The 19,940-nt window shown below is 49.9% G+C and overlaps 1 long non-coding RNA gene across 1 annotated transcript; it reads right to left on the bottom strand.

Moving 5' to 3' along the window:
* Nucleotides 1–483: 483 nt before the first annotated feature.
* LOC123574640 (uncharacterized) lies at nucleotides 484–9,348 on the bottom strand. Its single transcript, XR_006699686.2, has 3 exons — nucleotides 8,940–9,348; nucleotides 1,920–2,061; nucleotides 484–1,075 (listed from the first exon to the last, which is right to left on the bottom strand). It is a non-coding gene; the product is annotated as an uncharacterized lncRNA (long non-coding RNA).
* Between the last annotated feature and the right edge of the window lie 10,592 nt (nucleotides 9,349–19,940).

Genomic DNA, 19,940 nt, shown 5'->3' on the forward strand with positions numbered 1-19,940 from the left:
GACTGGGGGCAACAGTGGACCTCCGGGGTCCAGCGACATTGGGAACCCAGGCTCTGGCAACCATGGGAGGCAGGCAGGGTCGGAGGGGCCTCTGGAGCGGCCAGGGCCAGAGTGGAGACCGGTGGCGTCGGAAACCTCTCGGATCCCGCTTGAGGCGGTCTTTGCTTTCTGCCGGAGGAGGTGACGCTGAAACACCGAAATGCTGCCTTGTGGCCAGAGTCGTGATGCTGTTTGTACCCCCTGATTTTGTGAAATGAGAAACATGTTTGAGTTTCCCTTATCGAAAAAAAGGTTAATTGGGAAATTCGATGGTGTCTTTTGTGAAGACACTCCAGCCGCCGTTCAGCTGTCCGTGGCACTATGATGCCTGTTTTCCACTGTAGGCTTGCAAGGCAGGATGCTTGTTTACTCAACAAATAATCTTTTTTAATTTTTATTTTTAATTGACAATAATTGCATCTATTAATAGAGTGCAATGTGATATTCTGATATGTGTAGACATCATGAAACGATTTCACTCAACAAATAGGCACCTTCCATGCACCAGCCCCTGGTGATTCTGTGTTGGGCGAAGCAGACCCAGCCTGCCCACTGGAGCTGATCGGGGAGCCAGCTGCCCAGAGCTAAGGGAGCGCAGCCGCAGAGCTGCACAGGCTGGGGTTCAGACCCCAGCTCGCCACTCACTGTGCAGAGCCTCTGCTCACCCATCTTGCTGGAGTCACAGCAAGCCTGACTCAACATGGTTCCAGGAACAATGGAAAGAGAAACGAAAAATGAAATTTAAAAAACAGTAAAACTAAACATCATACCTTTTCAAATACCTACATATGAAAAACTATATAGTTGTCCTTTTAGTTTAAATGCAGGATTCAGGAGTGTGGTCACCTGGGTGAGGGAGAGCACAGGCCCTCAGTAGAAGCAAGTGATGGACGATGCTGTGGTTCTCGTGTTGGTGGTGGGCTCACAGGGTTTATTATACACATACGCACATAAGAAGAAACACACTGGACCAGTCGTGAGCACACAGCATAAACCAAGGGCCGTAGTGATCAGATCCTGGGTTCCTGAGGTCCTCCTAAGAATTAAAAACCAAAATGGAATGGTGTGGACAGCGAGCGTGGCTCATGCCTCCTCCCTGTCTCCCATCCTGGAATATGGCATTGCCTCACTTTGGAAAAGCAGATTTGTGCCATCCCAACAAGTTTTGAAAGAAACAAAAGGCGTTTTTGCCTCCTGAGAAATCAGGGCTCTAGGAGCCCATCCGTCACCAGGCAGGCACGTGACGAACTTCGTGGGTGGCCCATGTCAAGTCCACCCTGTGCCGCCACTGCCTGGAGTGAGGCCACCTGTGCCCAACACACTGGGCTTGTGGTGCCGGCCACAGGGAACAGCTGTAGCTGAAGGAGGTGTCGGAGTGCCTCTCACCATAGCTACCGTGTTAGGGTTCTTCAGAGAAACAGGACCAGTAGGATATGTAGATCTATAGCACATAGGTTAATATATAAAGGAATTGACTGTCACAGTTTTGGAGATGGGTGAGTCTGCAGCCTGGAAACCCAGGAAGAGCTGATGCTTCCATTCAAGTCTGAAGGCAGCAGAATGCCAATGTACCAGCTCAAAGGCCACCAGGCTGGGAGAATTCTCTCTTACCTGGGGGAGGGTCTCCAATAGCCTTTTGTTCTATTCAGACCCTCAACGGATTGGATGAGGCCCACCTGCACTGGGCAGGAGCAGTTGCTTTACTTAATCCACCAACTCAGGTGTTAGTCTCGTCCAGAAATACCCTCGCCGACATAGCCAGGGTAATGTCTGACCACATATCTGGGCACCCCATGGCCCAGTCAAGTTAACACAGTAAAATCAACCATCACAGCCACCAGGGGCCCAAGTGAGAGCCCGGCATCCAAGCGTCCGCTTACCTGGCCCAGGATACTGGCTTTTGCGGGCCTGCACTTTGGCGTCGTGGCCTGGCCCACGTCAAGGGGAGCATAAGATGCTGCCGGGAAGGTTCCTGGTGTCATTGGTAGACTGAGGATGCTGGCAATGCCATCACCCCACCTCCTTTGTGAGTTTCCAGATTTAGCAAATAAAAATAAAAGAACTCCTGGTTACATTTGAATTCAGGTAAATGATGAGCACGGCTCGAGTGCCTATCCCATGTGATCATTGCATGCGTTCCGTGCGTCTGCCTCACTCACGGCTTCATCCTGTTTTCCTGCCATTCTGTTTCCTTCCGATTCCCTTGCTTCCTTCAGATTCAGAGGGATGGACAGAGACTAGGAATGGGGCCAGCCTGTCTGCCCTGCCCTACTGTCTGCATGAGTCTCCCCCCAGTGGTCCTACTGTGTGTGCCAGGCCCCTGGGCAGCCTCCCACCTTTGGCAGGGCCCTCTTTCTCCTCTCTGTCCCCTCTCCTCTCTCCTCTGCCTGGACCGAAGTGCCTTGTTCCCTTGGTGCTCAGCTTTGAATGAGACCACATTGCTGGAGCACGATCTATCCATGCCTATCGCATGATGCTTGTGGCCCTGGTTTTCCAACAAGTGACCTGAGCCACTCCAGGTTACCTCTCCCATGGCATCTGTGTGGCCTCCAAGGTTCCTGAAGGGCAGACATCTTGGGCCATGGGCCTGAAGAGCCCTCAGTGGATGTGCTGGTTTTGTGGCCACCCAGTGGGCAAGAGGCTTCTGTTTAGGGGGCCTACAAACCTCAAACCCCAGCAGACATGCTTGATGACCTGTGATAGACGGTCGTAAGGGGCAGGTGTCCTGGACTGAGAGGCAGGACCTCGTCTGCTACATCAGGTTATTGTGTGACCTGAGCGATCTGCTTCACTTTCAGGCCGGTTTTCTCATTGCAAGGACCCTGCTTGTCCATCTGAAGTTTAGTCCTCCACCCAAAACCCAGTGATTCTGCTTATGGATAGAGCAGATGATCTGGCCAGTGTCAAGATTAGCAGAATGGAGAGGCTCAGCTAACAGCCAGTCTTCTCCAGAATAAATATGCATCCATTTGCTCAACAAACAGCAAAGATTTGCTCATTGATGGAGCCTAGAACAAAATCATCCACACACTTGAGATGCTCACAAAGTCTGACTTTCAGGGATGCCAGCTGAGCAGACATTATGTTAGAAGAGTGATTTGGTCTTCCAAGGTTAGACATTGAGCAGGCCTCTCTGGTTAATGCCAAAAAGGACCCAGTTGAACTTGCCATTGGCTGGAGTTCAAGTGTTGCCATTTTATTTGTGCTGTGCTTCGAGGGGCCATCAGAGAATGAGGGCCAGAGGAAGGAAGAGGTGGAGACGGGACTGCCTGACCAGCCACTGTCTCCTGACTGTGCTGTACAGGACAGAGGGGACCTTGCTGGACGTGAGAGAATGAGCAAGAGAATGAGCACATGATCCACTGTTCCTCCTGCTGTGAGACTCAACATCATCTCAGTGCCAAGCTTTCCCCAAATGACAGGTTGTGACCAAGTGATCCATAAGAACAGTTTATAAGGTCTTCACAGCTGCACAATAGCATAAAATTCATCCAAGCCCCAGGCTTCAAATCTAAGACATCACTTAAGCCTGAAACTCAGTACATAGGAACACTGAGGCTCAGAGAGGAAGGGAACGTGATTTGCCAGGATTACACGGGGTGACAGTCCTGTTCTAGCCACTGAACCCACTGAAGAATTCCATGTGGCCCCATCACGGGACCCCTGCCCCACAAAACCTCCAAGATGCCAGCTTCAGCTTCCACAGGGTGTGAAATGGAGCAGCCCATGCAGGGAGGAGGGAAAAAGCAACAGCAGAGTCTGCACGGCCGGCAAGGCTGCATGTCCCCGCTTTGGGCCATGGGGAAGGCTTTACCTCTGCAGGATGGTGACTCGGCACACTAGTAACTATTAATTCCGTGGCTGTAGAAAGCCAGACATCAATTTCAAAGGGACTCCCCCTCCAGTTTCGAGACAAGGACAGTTGGATGATGGAAAGATTCTACACTGAGACCAAACATACATCAAGCCGGTTTTGGCAGCGTCTGGAATCCAGGCTGCACTTGAGGCCAGCTCAGCCCCTCCGCCAGGCTCTAACATGTTGCCAGTCTCTCCCCAGTCCCTGTGCTTGATGAGGGGACAGCCCGAGTAGACAGAGGAGATGAATTCCAGGAATTTGATCTTTCAACACCCAAGGCTCTGGAGCCTGGGGGAGAGAAATTCTTTCCTGTGTCTTTAAGCAGCTTCCATGTTTCTCAGCGCCAAGCAGGACAGCCCTAGATTTTCTGATCTCTTCTCATTCACTCATCTACCAACAAAAAGGCAGGGAGCACCAACTGTGTGACAGGCCACTGCAGCCCAGAACCCTCCTGTCCTGGGGCCTCCGCACCTCCCATCTCAGGGCACACACTGCCCCATCTTGCACCTGCCTCTGTTGTGTCTCATTCTCCACCCAGACCATCAGTGTTCATGGGCAGAGACACAATAGGGTCCTTGGAGATGATCAGGTTAAGATGAGGTCGCCCGGTACGGTGGTTCACGCCTGTAATCTCAGCACTTTGGGAGGCCGAGGCGGGTGCATCAAGAGGTCAGGAGTTCAAGACCAGCCTGGCCAACATGGTGAAACCCTGTCTGTACTAAAAATACAAAAATTAGCCAGTGTGGTGGTGGGTGCCTGTAATCCCAGCTACTCGGGAAGTTGAGGCAGAAGAATTGCTTGAACCCAGGAGGCAGAGGTTGCAGTGAGCCGAGATCGTGCCATTAACTCCAAAGGTTAGTGGGGTTACTGGTTAGTGCCCACTCCAGACTGGGCAACGGAGCAAGACTCTGTCTCAGAAAAAAAAAAAAAAAAAGAGGTTATGAGGTGGGTCCTGATCAGACACTGTTGTGTCCTTATGAAAGGCCGGGTCTGGACACAGACAGCCTCCTGGGAGAGCCCTACACGACGATAAAGGCAGAAATCAGAATGATGCCTCTACCAGCCGACCGAAGTCACAGATCACCAGAAGCCAGGAGACTGGCCTCAGACAGAGCAGGACAGAGCCAGCCCTGCCGAACCCTCTATCTCAGAGCCCCAGCCTCCAGAACTGCAGGACAACAACCATCTATTATTACACTGCCCAGTGTGCGTTGCTTTGCGATGGCAGCTGATATGGTTTGGCCGTGTCCCCACCCAAATCTCATCTTGAATTGTAGTTCCCATAATCCCCACATGTCATGGGAGGGACCCAGCGGGAGGTGACTGAATCACACAGGGGTTTTCCTTATGCTATTCTCGTGATAGTGAGTGGATTCTCACAAGATCTGATGGTTTTATAAAGGGCTCTTCTCCCTTTGCTTGGCACTTTTTCCCCAGCCCTGTGAAGAAGGTGCCTTGCTTTCCCTTCCCCTTCCGCCATGATTGTAAGTTTCCTGGGGCTTCCCAGCCAGACAGAACTGTGAGTCAATTAAACCTCTTTCCTTGGCCGGGCACGGTGGGTCATGCCTCTAATTCTAGCACTTTGGGAGGCCAAGGTGGGCAGATCACCTGAGGTCAGGAGTTCGAGACCAGCCTGGCTAACGTGGCGAAACCCTGTCTCTACTAAAAACACAAAAATTAGCTGGGCATGGTGGTGCACACCTGTAATCCCAGCTGTTTGGGAAGCTGAGGCAAGAAAATCACTTGAACCCAGGAGGTAGAGGTTGCAGTGAGCTGAGATCAATCAAGCCACTGCACTCCAGCCTGGGCAACAGAGAGAGACTCCATCTCAAAAAAAAAAGGAAAGAAAAAAAAAAGAAAACATCTTTGTTTTATAAATTACACAGTCTCAGGTATTTCTTCATAGCAGCGTGAGAATGGACTAATACAGCAGCCTTAGCAAGTGAGTAGAGATTTGGGTGGAAATTTGGTGGGAACGAGTGCTAGTTGAACGTGTACAATGAGATAAGCCAACATCTTGCCTTTGAGGTAGGAGTCAGGTGAGGCTGATGGCCACTCGTGCTGAGCATTTTGTACATAGCAGACAGACATCCTCTCACGCTTCCGTGTCCGCTCACCTGCCCTTGCTCGGCAGTCACTAGCACTGCCCTCTACTTTGACACGAGAAGAAGGGACATGGCTGGGTGGTTTGCTGGGGCTGGCTGTGGGACGTGAGCCCAGGTGGCCTGACTCCAGAGCCCAAATTCCTAAATGACAAGTTCTCCTATGCTGCCAGGAGGTGTGTGCCCCCCAGCTCTGCCTTTCACTGGCTGTGCTGTTTAAACACACCTCTGTGAGACTCGGTTTTCCCATCTATGAAATGGAGTCTTCCTCGAAGAAGAGGTAAGGAAAGGAGCCAGGTCGGGGGCGTGCCCAGGACTGAACCTGCAGAGGTGACTTCCTTGGGGGACAAATAGGACAAGGACATGTGTACTGATGGTTCTCAGACAGGTGGACTGTGCTGAGGGCCACCTGAGTCAGACAGAGAGGGCAGAGGAGTGTGCGTGCCACCTGCATGGGTGCCATCACACTGTCACCCCTGGCAGGGGAGAGCTGGGATGTGGACACTGTCACCACATCCTGAGTCTGAAATCCAGCGGGTGTCCAAGGAGGCCCCAGGGAAAGGGTCACCCATCGCCATGCTCAGGAGAAGTCAGTGCTTGGGCTTGTCCCCTGGACCTTGGGGTGCTGGGTGCTGCAGGTCCCTGCCCTGCCATAGACTTTGGAGGGAAGAGTGAGAGCCCCTCCAGCTGGTCACCCTGGTCCCACTCACGTGGCCAGAGACAGTGCAGGAGGGTGGGAGCAGTGATGGGGAACAAGCTTGTATAAAGGCCTACCCTTCGGCCGCCTATCCGCAGAGTTCCCCAGCTCACCACACACACTAGGCGTTTCACCGGCTCCTGTCCCACCATGTCATCATGGCCTTGGTCCCCACTGAACAGAGCCACCTGGAGAGAGCAGACTCCCCTGTTCCCCACTTTCGCCCCGGCTGTGCTTCTCCCTGCCCTGAGCAATCCGCCCCCTCCACTGACATGGGGTGTCCGTCCCGTGCACATCCGTTAGGGCACATACCCCGGCCTGGAAAGGACGGAGGCCCTCAGGAGCGAGGCCAGGAGCCCCACGGCATTTGAGGCTCTCCGCACTGGGCCTGCCTGGCCTCCCAGCTTCCACCAATTCCATTGCTGGCGGGGACCTTCCCGTCACGCCACGCACAACCCCCACGCGCGGCCAGGCTCCCCCCAGGCCTTTGTGCACAGTTTCTTCTGCCAGAAATGCTCTTCCCACCCTTCCCCACCCACAGAAGCCCAGCTCTCGGTTCAAGCGTTCTTCAACATACCCTGCTGCTGTAGCTGCTGTGGCTCCCCCAGGGCCCCAGGGCCCGGCCTCTGTCTCACCCTCCTGCTCCAGAGCTCTACTCTGGACGTGGAAGTCAGATGAATTCCCTAAAATATGCCAAAGAGCTTGCATCTGTCCTGCGCGAAAACCAGCCGTGGCTCCCATGCGTGCAGGAAACCCCATCTCCTCACCTGGCCTCCACGCCCTGTGCCTCTGTGCCTGCCACCGTCCCCTCTCACGCCCTCGTCTTGTTCTCCTCCTCCTTTGGGGCTGGACACACCTGGGTTTACATTTCTCTTCCCATGTGACCATGGACATGCCACCCACACTCACTGAACTGGGCCTTTCTTTTTTTTTTTCCTTTTTTTTTTTTGAGACAGGGTCTCACTCTGTCATCCAGGCTGGAGTGCAGTGACACAGTCACAGCTCACTGCAGCCTTGACTTCCCAGGTTCAAGCAATCCTCCCACCTCAGCCTCCTGAGTGCTGGGGCTACAGGCATACGCCACCATGCCCAGCTAAGTTTTTGGATTTTTTGTAGAGATGGGGTTTCACCATGTTGTGAATTGGGACTTTTTAAGTTTCCTCGCAGCTCTGAGGTTCTCATGCAGGAGGAGACGCCAAGTTGGGAACATCTGTTCAAGGGGTCGCCAGGCCACTTGGAAAAGGAGTCTCCCCGAGTCGGCCCCCCATGAACATCTGCAAAGGGCTCATGTGCAACCCTGCAGTTTGATCTACATAAACCGCTAACCTTTGGAGTCTTAGAGAGGATTAAAATAGGAAACCATCTCTGCCTCCCACACGGGGTAGACAGTTTTCACAGTTCACACAGCTCTTTGGCTCAGAGATCCGGGACTGCCGTTCCAGCATTTTCAGACACGACGATCAATACTTTAAAAATGGATTAAAAGGAAAGGTGAACAGCGATGACAGCAGGATGTCTGGTTACCAAGGCCTTCACCTGCCTGCCGGTATATCTCCTTTTGCTTCTGAAAAAGCCCAGAGTGGGACCTGCACAGACACACACAAGCACACACACATGCCCACACATGCCAGCATACACAAACACACATGCTCACACATGCCAGCACACACACACACAAACACACATGCTCACACATGCCAGCACACACACACACACACATGCCCACACATGCCAGCACACACACACACAAACACACATGCTCACACATGCCAGCACACACACACACAAACACACATGCTCACACATGCCAGCACACACACACACAAACACACATGCTCACACATGCCAGCACACACACACACACAAGCACACACACACACACAAGCACACACACATGCCAGCACACACACACACACACATGCCCACACATGCCAGCACACACACACGCCCACACATGCCAGCACTCACACACACACATGCCCGCACATGCCAGCACGCACACACACATGCTCACACACGCCCACACATGCCAGCACACACACACACATGCTCACACACGCCCACACATGCCAGCACACACACACACAAACACACATGCTCACACATGCCAGCACACACACACACACACACAAGCACACACACACACATGCTCACACACGCCCACACATGCCAGCACACACACACACATGCTCACACACGCCCACACATGCCAGCACACAGACACGCACGCATGGACACTACTCACCGGGTGAGTTTTCTGCGAGGCCGGCAGAACTTGAGCTCTGGGGCTCCTCACTTGCAGGGCCTCTTCTAAGGTCTGGAAGGAGAAGAGGGTTGTGGACATAGAGGAACAGCCAAAGTCAAGGCTGGGAAGTTAGGAAAAGTCAAATCCAAGAGGAGACCAGGGCCAGGGAGAGGCTTTCTATGACAACACCTGCGAGGAGAAGGGACAATTCAGGTGGCTCCACATTTGGGCACAGAGTTGGTCCCGAGAGATACCCTTGAGGTCACCCATCCCCACCTTTGTAAGATGAGGAAATCCAGGCCCAGCGAAGCAGCAGCCCGCTGTCCTTACCCCTGTGGCCTTTTCTTCAGGCTACCAGCTGGCGGTGGGACGGACATGAAGGCTTGGCCTCTGGTTCACCCAGAACAATGAGCTCCAGGAAGCGGCATTTGTTCATTGGACGAATATTGATTGAGCTCCTCTGTGCCAGAACCCCAGCTAGGTCCTTCGGGGTTGCAAGGTGCAGTCTCTGTCCCTAGTGAGCTCCTGGCAGTGCTGAGCGGACAGCAGGGCAGGAGGCCATTCAGGAAGGGGATGCTGGAGGTGAGGGGTGAGAGCTTCCAGGAGCCACAAGTGGCTTGGCAAGGCTAGAGCCCCGGGGGCGGGGGAGCCAGCCGCTCAGCACTCGCTGACACTTGCCTGAGAGTCGGGGTGGGCTCCTGGCATCAAAGCCGCCTCTCCTGGAGCTCCTGGCTCTGAGAACCCAGACGAGGAACCTCCCTCAGTTCCTATCTAACAGTTTGCTTTCTGGGCAACCTTTCCCGTCTCCGAGTTACATGCTCGGAGGAGACTTCAGAGTGTCGCGCTGACATTTCAACTTCTCCAAGCTGCTTGTCACCTCCGTGTTTTATTTCTATGCAGCATGTAAGAGGGCGGTATCTGGCCAGCGTGGAGCCCAGTGAACGGGTCTGGCCTTTTCCCATGGAACATTTGAAAGGTTCTTGGCAGGATCCTGAATACCTATCAGAGGGGGCTGCCGAGCCCACTGGAAAAGCTCCAGGGAGAGGGAAGAGAGTTCCAGAAACCAAGGAGACTTTCTGAACCTCCAATCTAAGGAAAGCACCTGCTGGCGGGTTCCACCGACCAGGGGTTACAGGAAGGCAGGCTTGTAAACCTATGAAAGGCAACCTGCCCATCAGAAGCGGTGTGATTTAGGGGATAGTGGTGGGACCTGGAGCCAGAGAACCTGTGTTCTAGTCCCAGCTCCCAGCTCTCCCTCTTTCTGGCTGTGTGAGGCTGGTCTGCTTGCTGACCATGTCTGGGCTCCAATCTTGTTCTCTACATACGCGGGATAATAATAAATAGTTCATGGGGGTCCCTGGCCTTTGTAAAATGTCCATGCTTTTTAAAGTAAAAAACACCATCTGTACAGGAGGGATTACTGCTGTCGTTAGTAACAGACATGATGAAAGGAAGATCCTGAATCCCTGAGTCACCAGCAGGAGCAGAACTGCCCGCTAAGCTCAACGGCTCACTCAGGACCAACGCAGATAATGCCACTCTGCATCTTCATTAAGCCACTACATTTGGGGAGCATCTTTGTAAGCAAAGCTAAGCCTTCCCAGTACGCACACATGTTCCTTTGTTATTCACCTTCCCAGGGTAGGGCTGCAGCCCCCGAGTGTGCCATTGTGTGCGTGATGCCAACGATAATAGCAAGTCAGCTGTGCAGCAAACAGGTCGCCAGTGATTCTGGAGGAAGATTTGGGAGGAGTGTAAAGACTTTCACGTTGAGCTGTGTGGAAAAGGATGGGGGCTCATAGGAGTATCATATGGGGTCAAGGGAGAGTTTTCAGAAAGTTCTTATGTTTATTACAATATTAATGAGAGGCCGGGCACGGTAGCTCACACCTGTAATCTCAGCACTTTGAGAGGCAGAGAAGGAAGGATTGCTTCAGCCCTGGAGTTGGAGACCAGCCTGGGCAACATAGTGAAACCCTGCCTCTACAAAGAATTAAAATTTAAAAATTAGCTGGGCCTGGTGGTGCATCCCTGTGTCCCATGGGAGGCTGAGGTGGGAGGATCTCCTGACCCAGGAGGTCACGGCTGCCGTGAGCTGTGATTGTGCCACTGCACTCCAGCCTGGGCAACAGAGCGAGACCTTGTCTAAATAAATAAATAGATAAATAAGAATATGAGTGGGAAGAAGCCAGATGTTGTGGGGAGAAGAAGACAAACATGTAGGAGGGGAGGCCTTGATGGAATATAAGGTCCCTAGGAAGGGCGAGAGACAGGACTTAGTATGCAGATAGAGGGATCGATCACTTATAGGAGAGTGGACGCCTCTCAAGTAATTGCTGTGAATATTTAATAACATAAACCGTGTCAAGTACTTAGCACAGCGGCCAGCGCTTAGGAAAAAGTATCTGATGTTAAATGATATCATTTGAGACTGAGAATAAATGTTCATTTTGATTAAATGCCTTTAGGCATCTTTGAGATAATCAAGTATGTTTTTTCTTATGTAATTTATGGATGTGATTTCTTATACTAACAGATTTTCTTTAACATTAAACCGATCTTACATTCCTGAGGCAAAGGTTACTGGACTTCGATGAATAATTTACATGCTATTGAATTTGACTGGTAAGTGTTTTATTTAGAAATTTTATATCTATGTTCATAGGTGAGATGGGTACATCATTATATTCAAGGGTTAGCTTTGGTAGATTTTTGGTGATGAGCTTATTTTAACTTTGCAAGATTATTTGGGTCGTTGATCTTTCCTTTTTTTTTTTTTTTTTTTTTTTTGAGACAGAGTATCTCTCTGTTGCCCAGGCTGGAGTGCAGCGGCACCATCGGGCTCACTGCAAGCTCCGCCTCCTGGGTTCAAGCAATTCTCCTGCCTCAGCCTCCCGTGTAGCTGGGACTACAGGTGCCCGCCACCACGCCCGGCTAATTTTTTTGTATTTTCAGTAGAGACAGGGTTTCACTGTGTTAGCCAGGATGGTCTCGATCTCCTGACCTCGTGATCTGCCCGCCTTGGCCTCCCAAAGTGCTGGGATTATAGGCGTGAGCCACCGCGTCTGGCCCTGGGTCATTGATCTTTTCTACGCTGTGGAAGAGTTATTTATATTTATATTTATATATATACACACACACATACACACACATACATATATATATACACACACACACACTCTGTTCCTTGAATATTCTAAAAAACCTATATTTAAAACTACCTGAGAGTCAGAGGAGACAAGAAGAAACAAACTATCTGGTCTGCAACCTTCTTTTGAAAACATTTTCATGAAAATTTTAGTGAGTTATATAATTATTAAAGTTTTTTGTATCTTCTCAAGTTTGTTGTTGTTGTTGTTGTTGTTGTTGTTGTTTTTGAGACAGCATCTTGCTCTGTTGCCAGACTGGAGTGCAGCAGCACGATCTCGGCTCACTGCAACCTCCACCTCCTAGGTTCAAGCGATTCTCCTGCCTCAACCTCCCGAGTTGAGGACTACAGGCACCCCACCACACCCGGCTAATTTTTGTATTTTTAGTAGAGACGGAGTTTAGCCATGTTGGCAGGCTGGTCTGGAACTCCTGACCTCAGGTGATCTGCCCGCCTCAGCCTCCCAAAGTTCTAGGATTGCAGGCGTGGGCCACCGCGACCAGCCTAAATCATACACGTTTTAGCTTTCTCTTTGGTAAACAACGCATTTAATACTATGACTCTGTCTTGAGTAATGGCTTTATCCTTATTTTATTTTCATTACTTTCCAAATATTCTGTAGATTGTATTTTGTTCCTCTGTGTTTCAGTAGTTAAGAAGGCTTTTTAAAAAAAATTAGTTATTATGTTTTAATTTTATTTTGATCAGAAAATGTGATCTGTGCAATATAAGTTTTTTGGAACACAATAGGATGTTCATGACCAGTGTATCCTCGGTTCTGGTCAGTGTCCCATGGATGCTTCAAAATAAGGTGAAAATGAGGTGCATTATTTACTTGTGTATTCAAAAGAAGACACGTTATTGATTACACCATAAAATCTCCATTACCTTATTTTTTTATCAGTTGATTTCTCATTGCTTAAAAATGATGTGTCGGCTGAGCACGGTGGCTCATACCTATAATCCTAGCACTTTGGGAGGCTGAGGTGGACGGGTCACCTGAAGTCAGGAGTTGAAGACCAGCCTGACCAACATGGAGAAACCCCGTCTCTACTAAAAGAATTACAAACTTAGCTGGGCGTGGTGGTGCATGCCTGTAGTCCCCACTACTCGGGAGGCTGAGGCAGGAGAATCTCGAACCCGGGAGGTGGAGGTTGTGGTGAGCTGAGATCACACCACTATACTCCAGTCTGGGCAACAAGAGTGAAACTCCATCTCAAAAAAAACCGATGTGTCCAAGCTCTCCCTACAAGGAATTTCTATCACTTACTCCAAATACTTCTAATAGTTTTGCCTTACAAAGTCTGAGGTTAAATATTATACCCACATGGTAGATTAGACTTTTATTTCATTCACCAGACCTTTTTTGCCTTGTGGTTGGAATCTACTTAATCTGTTAGTAACATTGAATATCTTGGGGTTTTTTATTTAAATTTGGATTAGGCTGACATATACTTGCCTTGTGTGGGGGCAGGGTGCGTGCATGCATGCATGTGTGTGTGCGATCACATGTGTGCATGCATGTGTGTGTGCATGTATGTGCATGCATGTGTGTGCGTGTGGTTTTTAGATATATATACCTGAGCCCCTTGTCTTTGTACTTCATGTGCTGTTTCCTCTTCCCAGAATGTTCCTACCTTCCACGATGATCTTCTCACCATCATCTCCTCTCATCACCTACTGTCTCCAGAGAGCATTACTCCATCTCAATTCAGTGTTATTTCGATACTTGATCAAAGATCACCTCCTCCAAGAAGCCCTCCGACTTGCTCCTTCCTCTGAACCCAGAACTTTCTCCATCCTTCTCTGAAACACCAGCTACTTTGTAGGATAATGACTTTTAAAGGTTTTTTTTCCTATGACCAATATATTTCCAAATTAAAACTTAGTGTGTGGGATCTGTCCATAACAAGTGTGCTTTGGGAGGGGAAAAAACCAACTTGATGAGCTTGGAATTTTTCTGGAAAATCTTAGATATTTGGTTGCTAGATTATTCTTCCTCCACTAAGATAAAGCAAAACAAAATAGAGCTGGGCAGACCTGCTGAACTATTTACTACCTGGACAAGCCTACCACCTCCCGAGCCTCAAATTTACCATCTGTAAAATTAGGATAACAATGTTGTCATCGGAAGTACTTGGTAAGAGAAAGAGAGGCAGGAGTTAATGTGGTTATAATGAATGAGAATGGGCTTTGAAAATTACAAACTCTGTCAGCAGTAGATAATAAATCCCTTATAAGTAGGTTTCACGAGTGTCTCCTCTTTGTGTACACTTAGTCCCCAATGTCCCTGTCATGGGGACTTGGAAAACCCCTTTATCTAGCCTAGCATTTCTGTCACCACCATATAACTCTTTTTCCTTCTTATGGAAAACAGATGGGATTAACAGATTGTAACTATTGTCTCTTGTTCTTAAGCAAGGTACACAAGGATCTGTGTGTCCCCTTACAGAAGACGGGCTCCATGGCTGCCACAGGGACGGGAACATACGAGGTCTGCAAATACCCTCAGACTTCCTCTCTGTTTAGAAATCAAGCTTGCCTGGTGTGTCAGTTAGAATCATGTTCAACCACATGTGACTGAAAACCCAAAATAACAGTGAGTCAAATACAAGAGAAACTTATTTCTTTTTCACATTGAAGAGATCCAGAAGTATGAAATACAGGACTGATACAAGAGACACGTGGCCTTCAGGAACCTGGGCTCTTTCTAGCTTGCTGCACCATCACCGAGGAGTGACCCTCATGATCTAAGGTGGCTGCTAGAGTTCCAGCCATCACATCCATGGTCCAGGTAGCAGGAGAGAGGAAGGATCAAAGAAGGCCAAGCTCCTCCTTTTCAGAGATGACTTCCTGGAAGTTCCACAGGACACTTCTGCTTATACTTCCTTGGACAGAAGTTATTTACTTAGCTGCAAGGAAAACTAGGAGATCGATTTCTTCTTTTGATAGTTAAAGTGAGAGCTGAAAATCAAGGTGCTGAGATGGCCATCTAAGATCAGCTGGCAGGAGAAGATTCCAGGGACTTCCTAGCGGGAAAAGTATCATAGAGCAAGAGATCTTGCCAGGTTAATCTTGATAGGTTTCTCGAGGCTGGGCTTGTTTCTGGAATAGTCCGATTCAACCACCCTACCACACACACACACAAAGGATAATCTAAAAAGCTGGTTCGCAGCGCATCCTGCTGTGGGACCGTCCTTCTCTAGTAACCGTTTTGAAGACCTCCAGCTTCAAGGGGGAGTGCCTGAGTGACATTAGTGGGAACATGGGGGCCAGTGCCTAGGCTCCATCTGCACCCAGAGTTCTTGGGTTGTGCCCAGAGATGAGGGGCCCTGAAGCTGATTAGTTTAACTACTAAAAGAGATGTGTGTCCATTTTGTATCCTGAGCTGCTGGAAGAGAAAGCATCAGCTGTCTAAGGAAGTACTGAACTTGGTATGAATGTTCCTAGGGTCTGAGTTCCTTGTTTTCTGGGGAATCCTCACCGAAGGGCATGATGGGGCAAACTGGGACCCATTTGCAGACATGACTCCTTCACACCAACATGACACTCATCCTAGATGTGAAAACATGCTGTGCCCTAAACCACAAAACCGGGATGGGCACTTAAAGGTCACACGTGTGCACACGCGTGCATGCGCGCACACACACACACACACAGATGAAGACTGAGGCCAGAGAGGGAAGGACTTGGCCAAGGTGGCAGAGCAATGGAATTGATCATTAGGAGCCCAAGAGGGAGATAATAATGAGAGCATCTCAGAGCTACAAATGTGGGAAATGAACTCCTGCAGCCATTCGACCAGGAAGATGGTGGGAGATCGTTCTTCCCAAAGACAGATAAGCCAGTCCCCAAGGAAGCAGGGCCCATCAAGGATATCCTGATGCCTGTCACTCCAAGAGCCTTGCTCCAACCCCTGGAGCCCCCCTCCTAATTCAGCAAACGAGGAAAATGGCAGAAAAGCAAATGCGGCCACCAGAGCAGAAGGCATGAGGAGGTGGAACCAGGTGCTCCCATGATTGATGGGCAAATCAATTTGTCCTGGGAAAAAAAGTGCCAAACCAAGTGTCCCGAAGTCCTCCGTGTCTGTTCTGAGGGAACAGAGATGGAGCTGGACATGCAGGCTGATGGAAGGAACAGTGACTGGCACCCAAGGACTGGACCCTAGAAACCTGAGGAATCTTGGCCAGGTCAATGATTATCCCTTCGAGTCTGTGCCCCCATCTGTGACATAAAGCCTCTGGACTATCTGATCTTAAAGTGCCATCCAACTCTGAGTGTCACCCTCTCTGCAGAGAAGTCAGCAGGGATGGGCACGAGCCAAACGGGAAGGGTGAGGAAAAAGGTATCCGGGATGGCTGTGCATCTGAACCTCAGGCTCCATCTCCAAGGAGCCGGGTCTTCTCTCCATGCCTCTGTTTCCTCATCAGCAAAACGAAAAGGAAAGTCCCCACCCTGATTACCTCACAGAATTACGTTAGGATCTGAGCATAATGCTTTACCAACTGTCAGACGCTAAGCACAGGCACAGGTGGGCTTTTCTTAAAATTGCGCTTTTAGTTAATTGGATAGAGAATCAAGAGATGCAGACTCCAGTCTTGTGATCATAGAGGAGTCACTTTTCTCTGGCCTCGGCGTCTCCTTGTTCCTATGGGAGGCTGGACCACCGGATGATCCCAAAGACTCCTTGAAGCTCGTGTGTTGTCATTTCCATGAACCACATAGGCTCTCACCTGAGCCTCAAATGCTCTGGAAGGCTGGTAGGGCTGGTGCTGGAGTCCCAGGTGCTCTGATCGCAGAGTGGCCATGGTGAGGCGCTGATGCTTCCAGCTCCCTTTCTGACTCCACAGTGGTAGTGGGGGAAGATAGGAGAGGGTTTGCTGTGTCGTAGTATTTAGGATTGCCCACTAAGCCATTGCATTTGTGTTTTATTTGACTCTAAGTGCCATGTGATGAATAAATGTTCCCAGAGGAGGCATCTGTCTTACTCATTCTGGCTGTAGCTCATGTATGTGTCCATCTTGGCCCGCTTGAATTGTAAATCATTTTAGGTAGGTGGAAAGAAGTGGATCCTAAGCCATCTGTCCATTTTAACTCCAGCACCCTCTTTAATCATGGTATTTTCAATGTTTATGTTTAAATTAAATTTAATTTATTTAATTGACAAATAACAATTGTACATACTCGTGGGGTACATAGGGATGTTCTGATGCATATGATGTGGAGTAATCACATCAGGATAATTAACGCAGCCATCACCTCAAGCGTTTATCATTTCCTTGTGTTGGTAACGTTCAATATCCTCCTTCTAGCTATTTGAAACTACACAATGTATTACTGGGTTTTTGTGTTGTTTTGTGTTGTTTTGTTTGAGACAAGGTCTCACTCTATCACCCAGGCTGGTGTGCAGTGGCATAATCATGGCTCACTGCAGCCTCAACCTCCTGAGCTCAAGAGATCTTCCCACCTCAGCCTCCTGAGTAGGTGAGGCTACAGGCATGTGCCACCATGCCTGGCTAATCTTTATATTTTTGTAGAAATGGGGTTTCAACATGTTGCCCAGGCTGGTCTCAAACTCCTAAGCTTAAGAGATCTGCCTACCTCAGCCTCCCAAAGTGCTGGGACTACAGGCGTGAGCCGCCACACCTGGCCAAAGTATTATGGTTAACTACAGTCATCCCCCATTGCTCTAGGATGCTAGAACTTGTTCCTCCTAACTAGCTGTGATTTTGTATCCTTTAACAAATCTCCCCCATCCCTCCCTTTCCCCTAACCATTGTATTCTTTTAACCCATGAAGACTGTCCTCTAGGGGGATGATGCAAAACAAGACTTCGTAGAATACTGTGGAATTTTGTCAGAGTTTCATAACCTTGGCTATTGTCCTACGGAATGTGATGGGGCTCTACGCAATGTCCTGGGCAACACTGATGGGGTTCCAGGAAGGCTGGTGAGGGATCACCAACCATTTCACAAGCTGGGGAAGTGTTCCCACGAGATCTCAGATGAGAACTGGATGGGGAAGCCAAGAAGACCCAGGCTTGTGAATAAGGTGGATTGCAGGGGGCAGCCAGGGTGGGGCTCAGAGTTGGCCAGGCCCAGACCCGATACACAGGAGAAATTCAGTTGAGTTGTAGGTGCAGACAGTAGAGTAGGCTCAAAGTGGAGAGGGAGGGACCAGAGCATTCTAGAAGACAGTGAAGGAAGGGGCTCTGCCAGGCCAGGGCAAAGGCAAGGGCAGAAGATCCAGGAAGCACTTGTTCCCAAAAACAACAGAAGACCTCCCTGGAGACTAACAGAATGAGCACTTGGATCTGGACAGCTCGCTACACAAAGGAAAAAGACGATGATTACGTTGCTGCCACATCTATCTCCTCATGCCACTCTTCATTCTTATTCTTTCAACCTGCAACCCCCACCACAAGTCACAGGCCAGTCACCCCCTCCTCCCACCTCTTCCCGCCCTAGAAGGCCGGTTCTGCACAGAGGCCTCATGGTCAGGTGGCAGCATGAAGACCCTCATGAAGGTGACAGTGGGGCCAGGACGCCACTCCATATTCCAAGGGACTGAATGGATTCCATTTCAACCATGTTCCAGCCTCGCAAATACATGCTTCCAACTTTCATCAGCCTGGCCACATCATCCACAGCAGCACCCACTAATTATATGTATCTTTGCTTAAAAATCCCAGAGAGCAAATCAAATATTCTCCTTAAATTTTATTGTGTTTAGTATACTTTTTCTTCCCCAGAAACATGAGGTTCCTGCTGGTGGTAGTGGTGGCGGTGGTGGTCATGGTGGTGGTTGTGGTGGTGGTGGAGATGGGTTAAGCCAAAAGGGAACCAATGGCCCTTATCCTAAATCCCTACCAGACTGAGACCTGGAGAACAGGGGCAGCCCCTGCTTCCTCACTGGGTCCCAAGATGACCCACACAAGACCTTGAAGGCTGTTGCAGGCACCACAGATACATTCATTTAATGAGCTAATGTGAGCCCTAGGTTACAGTTTCTTGCTCCTAACCTCTAATGTGGACACACAGCCCCCCACAAAGTCACCCTGCTACACACAGGCATATGCACACCACACACGCCCTCCAGCCCACAGACCTTTTGGACTTCCCCAGAAGGGTCTCACATAGACTTAGGCACAAAAACAACAGCGGTGGGTAGCCGTGGGTGTCCCCACCTTCCCCTTCCTGCTTTGGGCCCTTCCATCACACACAGCACATCTGCCTGGCGTCACCCACCTCTGGCCGAGAGCCACCTCGGCGTGCCTGGCTGCTGCCACCGCTTCCGCAGGTCACGGCTGCATTCCCCAGGCAGCACTGCCTGCTGGCTCTGAGGGCCGGGAGCTACATGGTCCTCAGGGATTCTCAGAAAGCTCTGGGTGACGACGAGGGGAAGGGACTGCTCCACTTTACCGTCACCTCTTCCAAGCTGAGGGCTGGCTCTTCAAACAGGGTGCTTGAAGAGCCAGCCCTCATCCGGATAGTCGGACCTTCTGAGCGACTCAGCCCTCATCCGGATGGTTGGACTTTCTGAGCTAGCTAAGTCTGAATGGATGAGGTTTACGTTTCTACTCAGTTACTCATCAACAATGTACCGGTCAAACACAAGCCCCTGAGCAGCGCCCGCAAACCATTCTCTTGTGAGGGACACCATGCTCGGTGCTTTGTGCAGATGAGTTAGTGAATGAGACCCACAATTGCTAGGGTTCAGTCGGGTAGAGAAATAAAACGCAGCCATCAGTAATTCAGAAAAGGGTGTTCGTGTAAAGCAGCTTTTTCTGCAAACAGAGAGTTAATATTTTTGGCTCTGCGGACCACACAGGCTATCACAGCTCCTCAGCTCTG

This window comes from Macaca fascicularis, chromosome 7, assembly GCF_037993035.2.
Source record: "Macaca fascicularis isolate 582-1 chromosome 7, T2T-MFA8v1.1".
Classification (NCBI taxonomy): domain Eukaryota; kingdom Metazoa; phylum Chordata; class Mammalia; order Primates; family Cercopithecidae; genus Macaca; species Macaca fascicularis.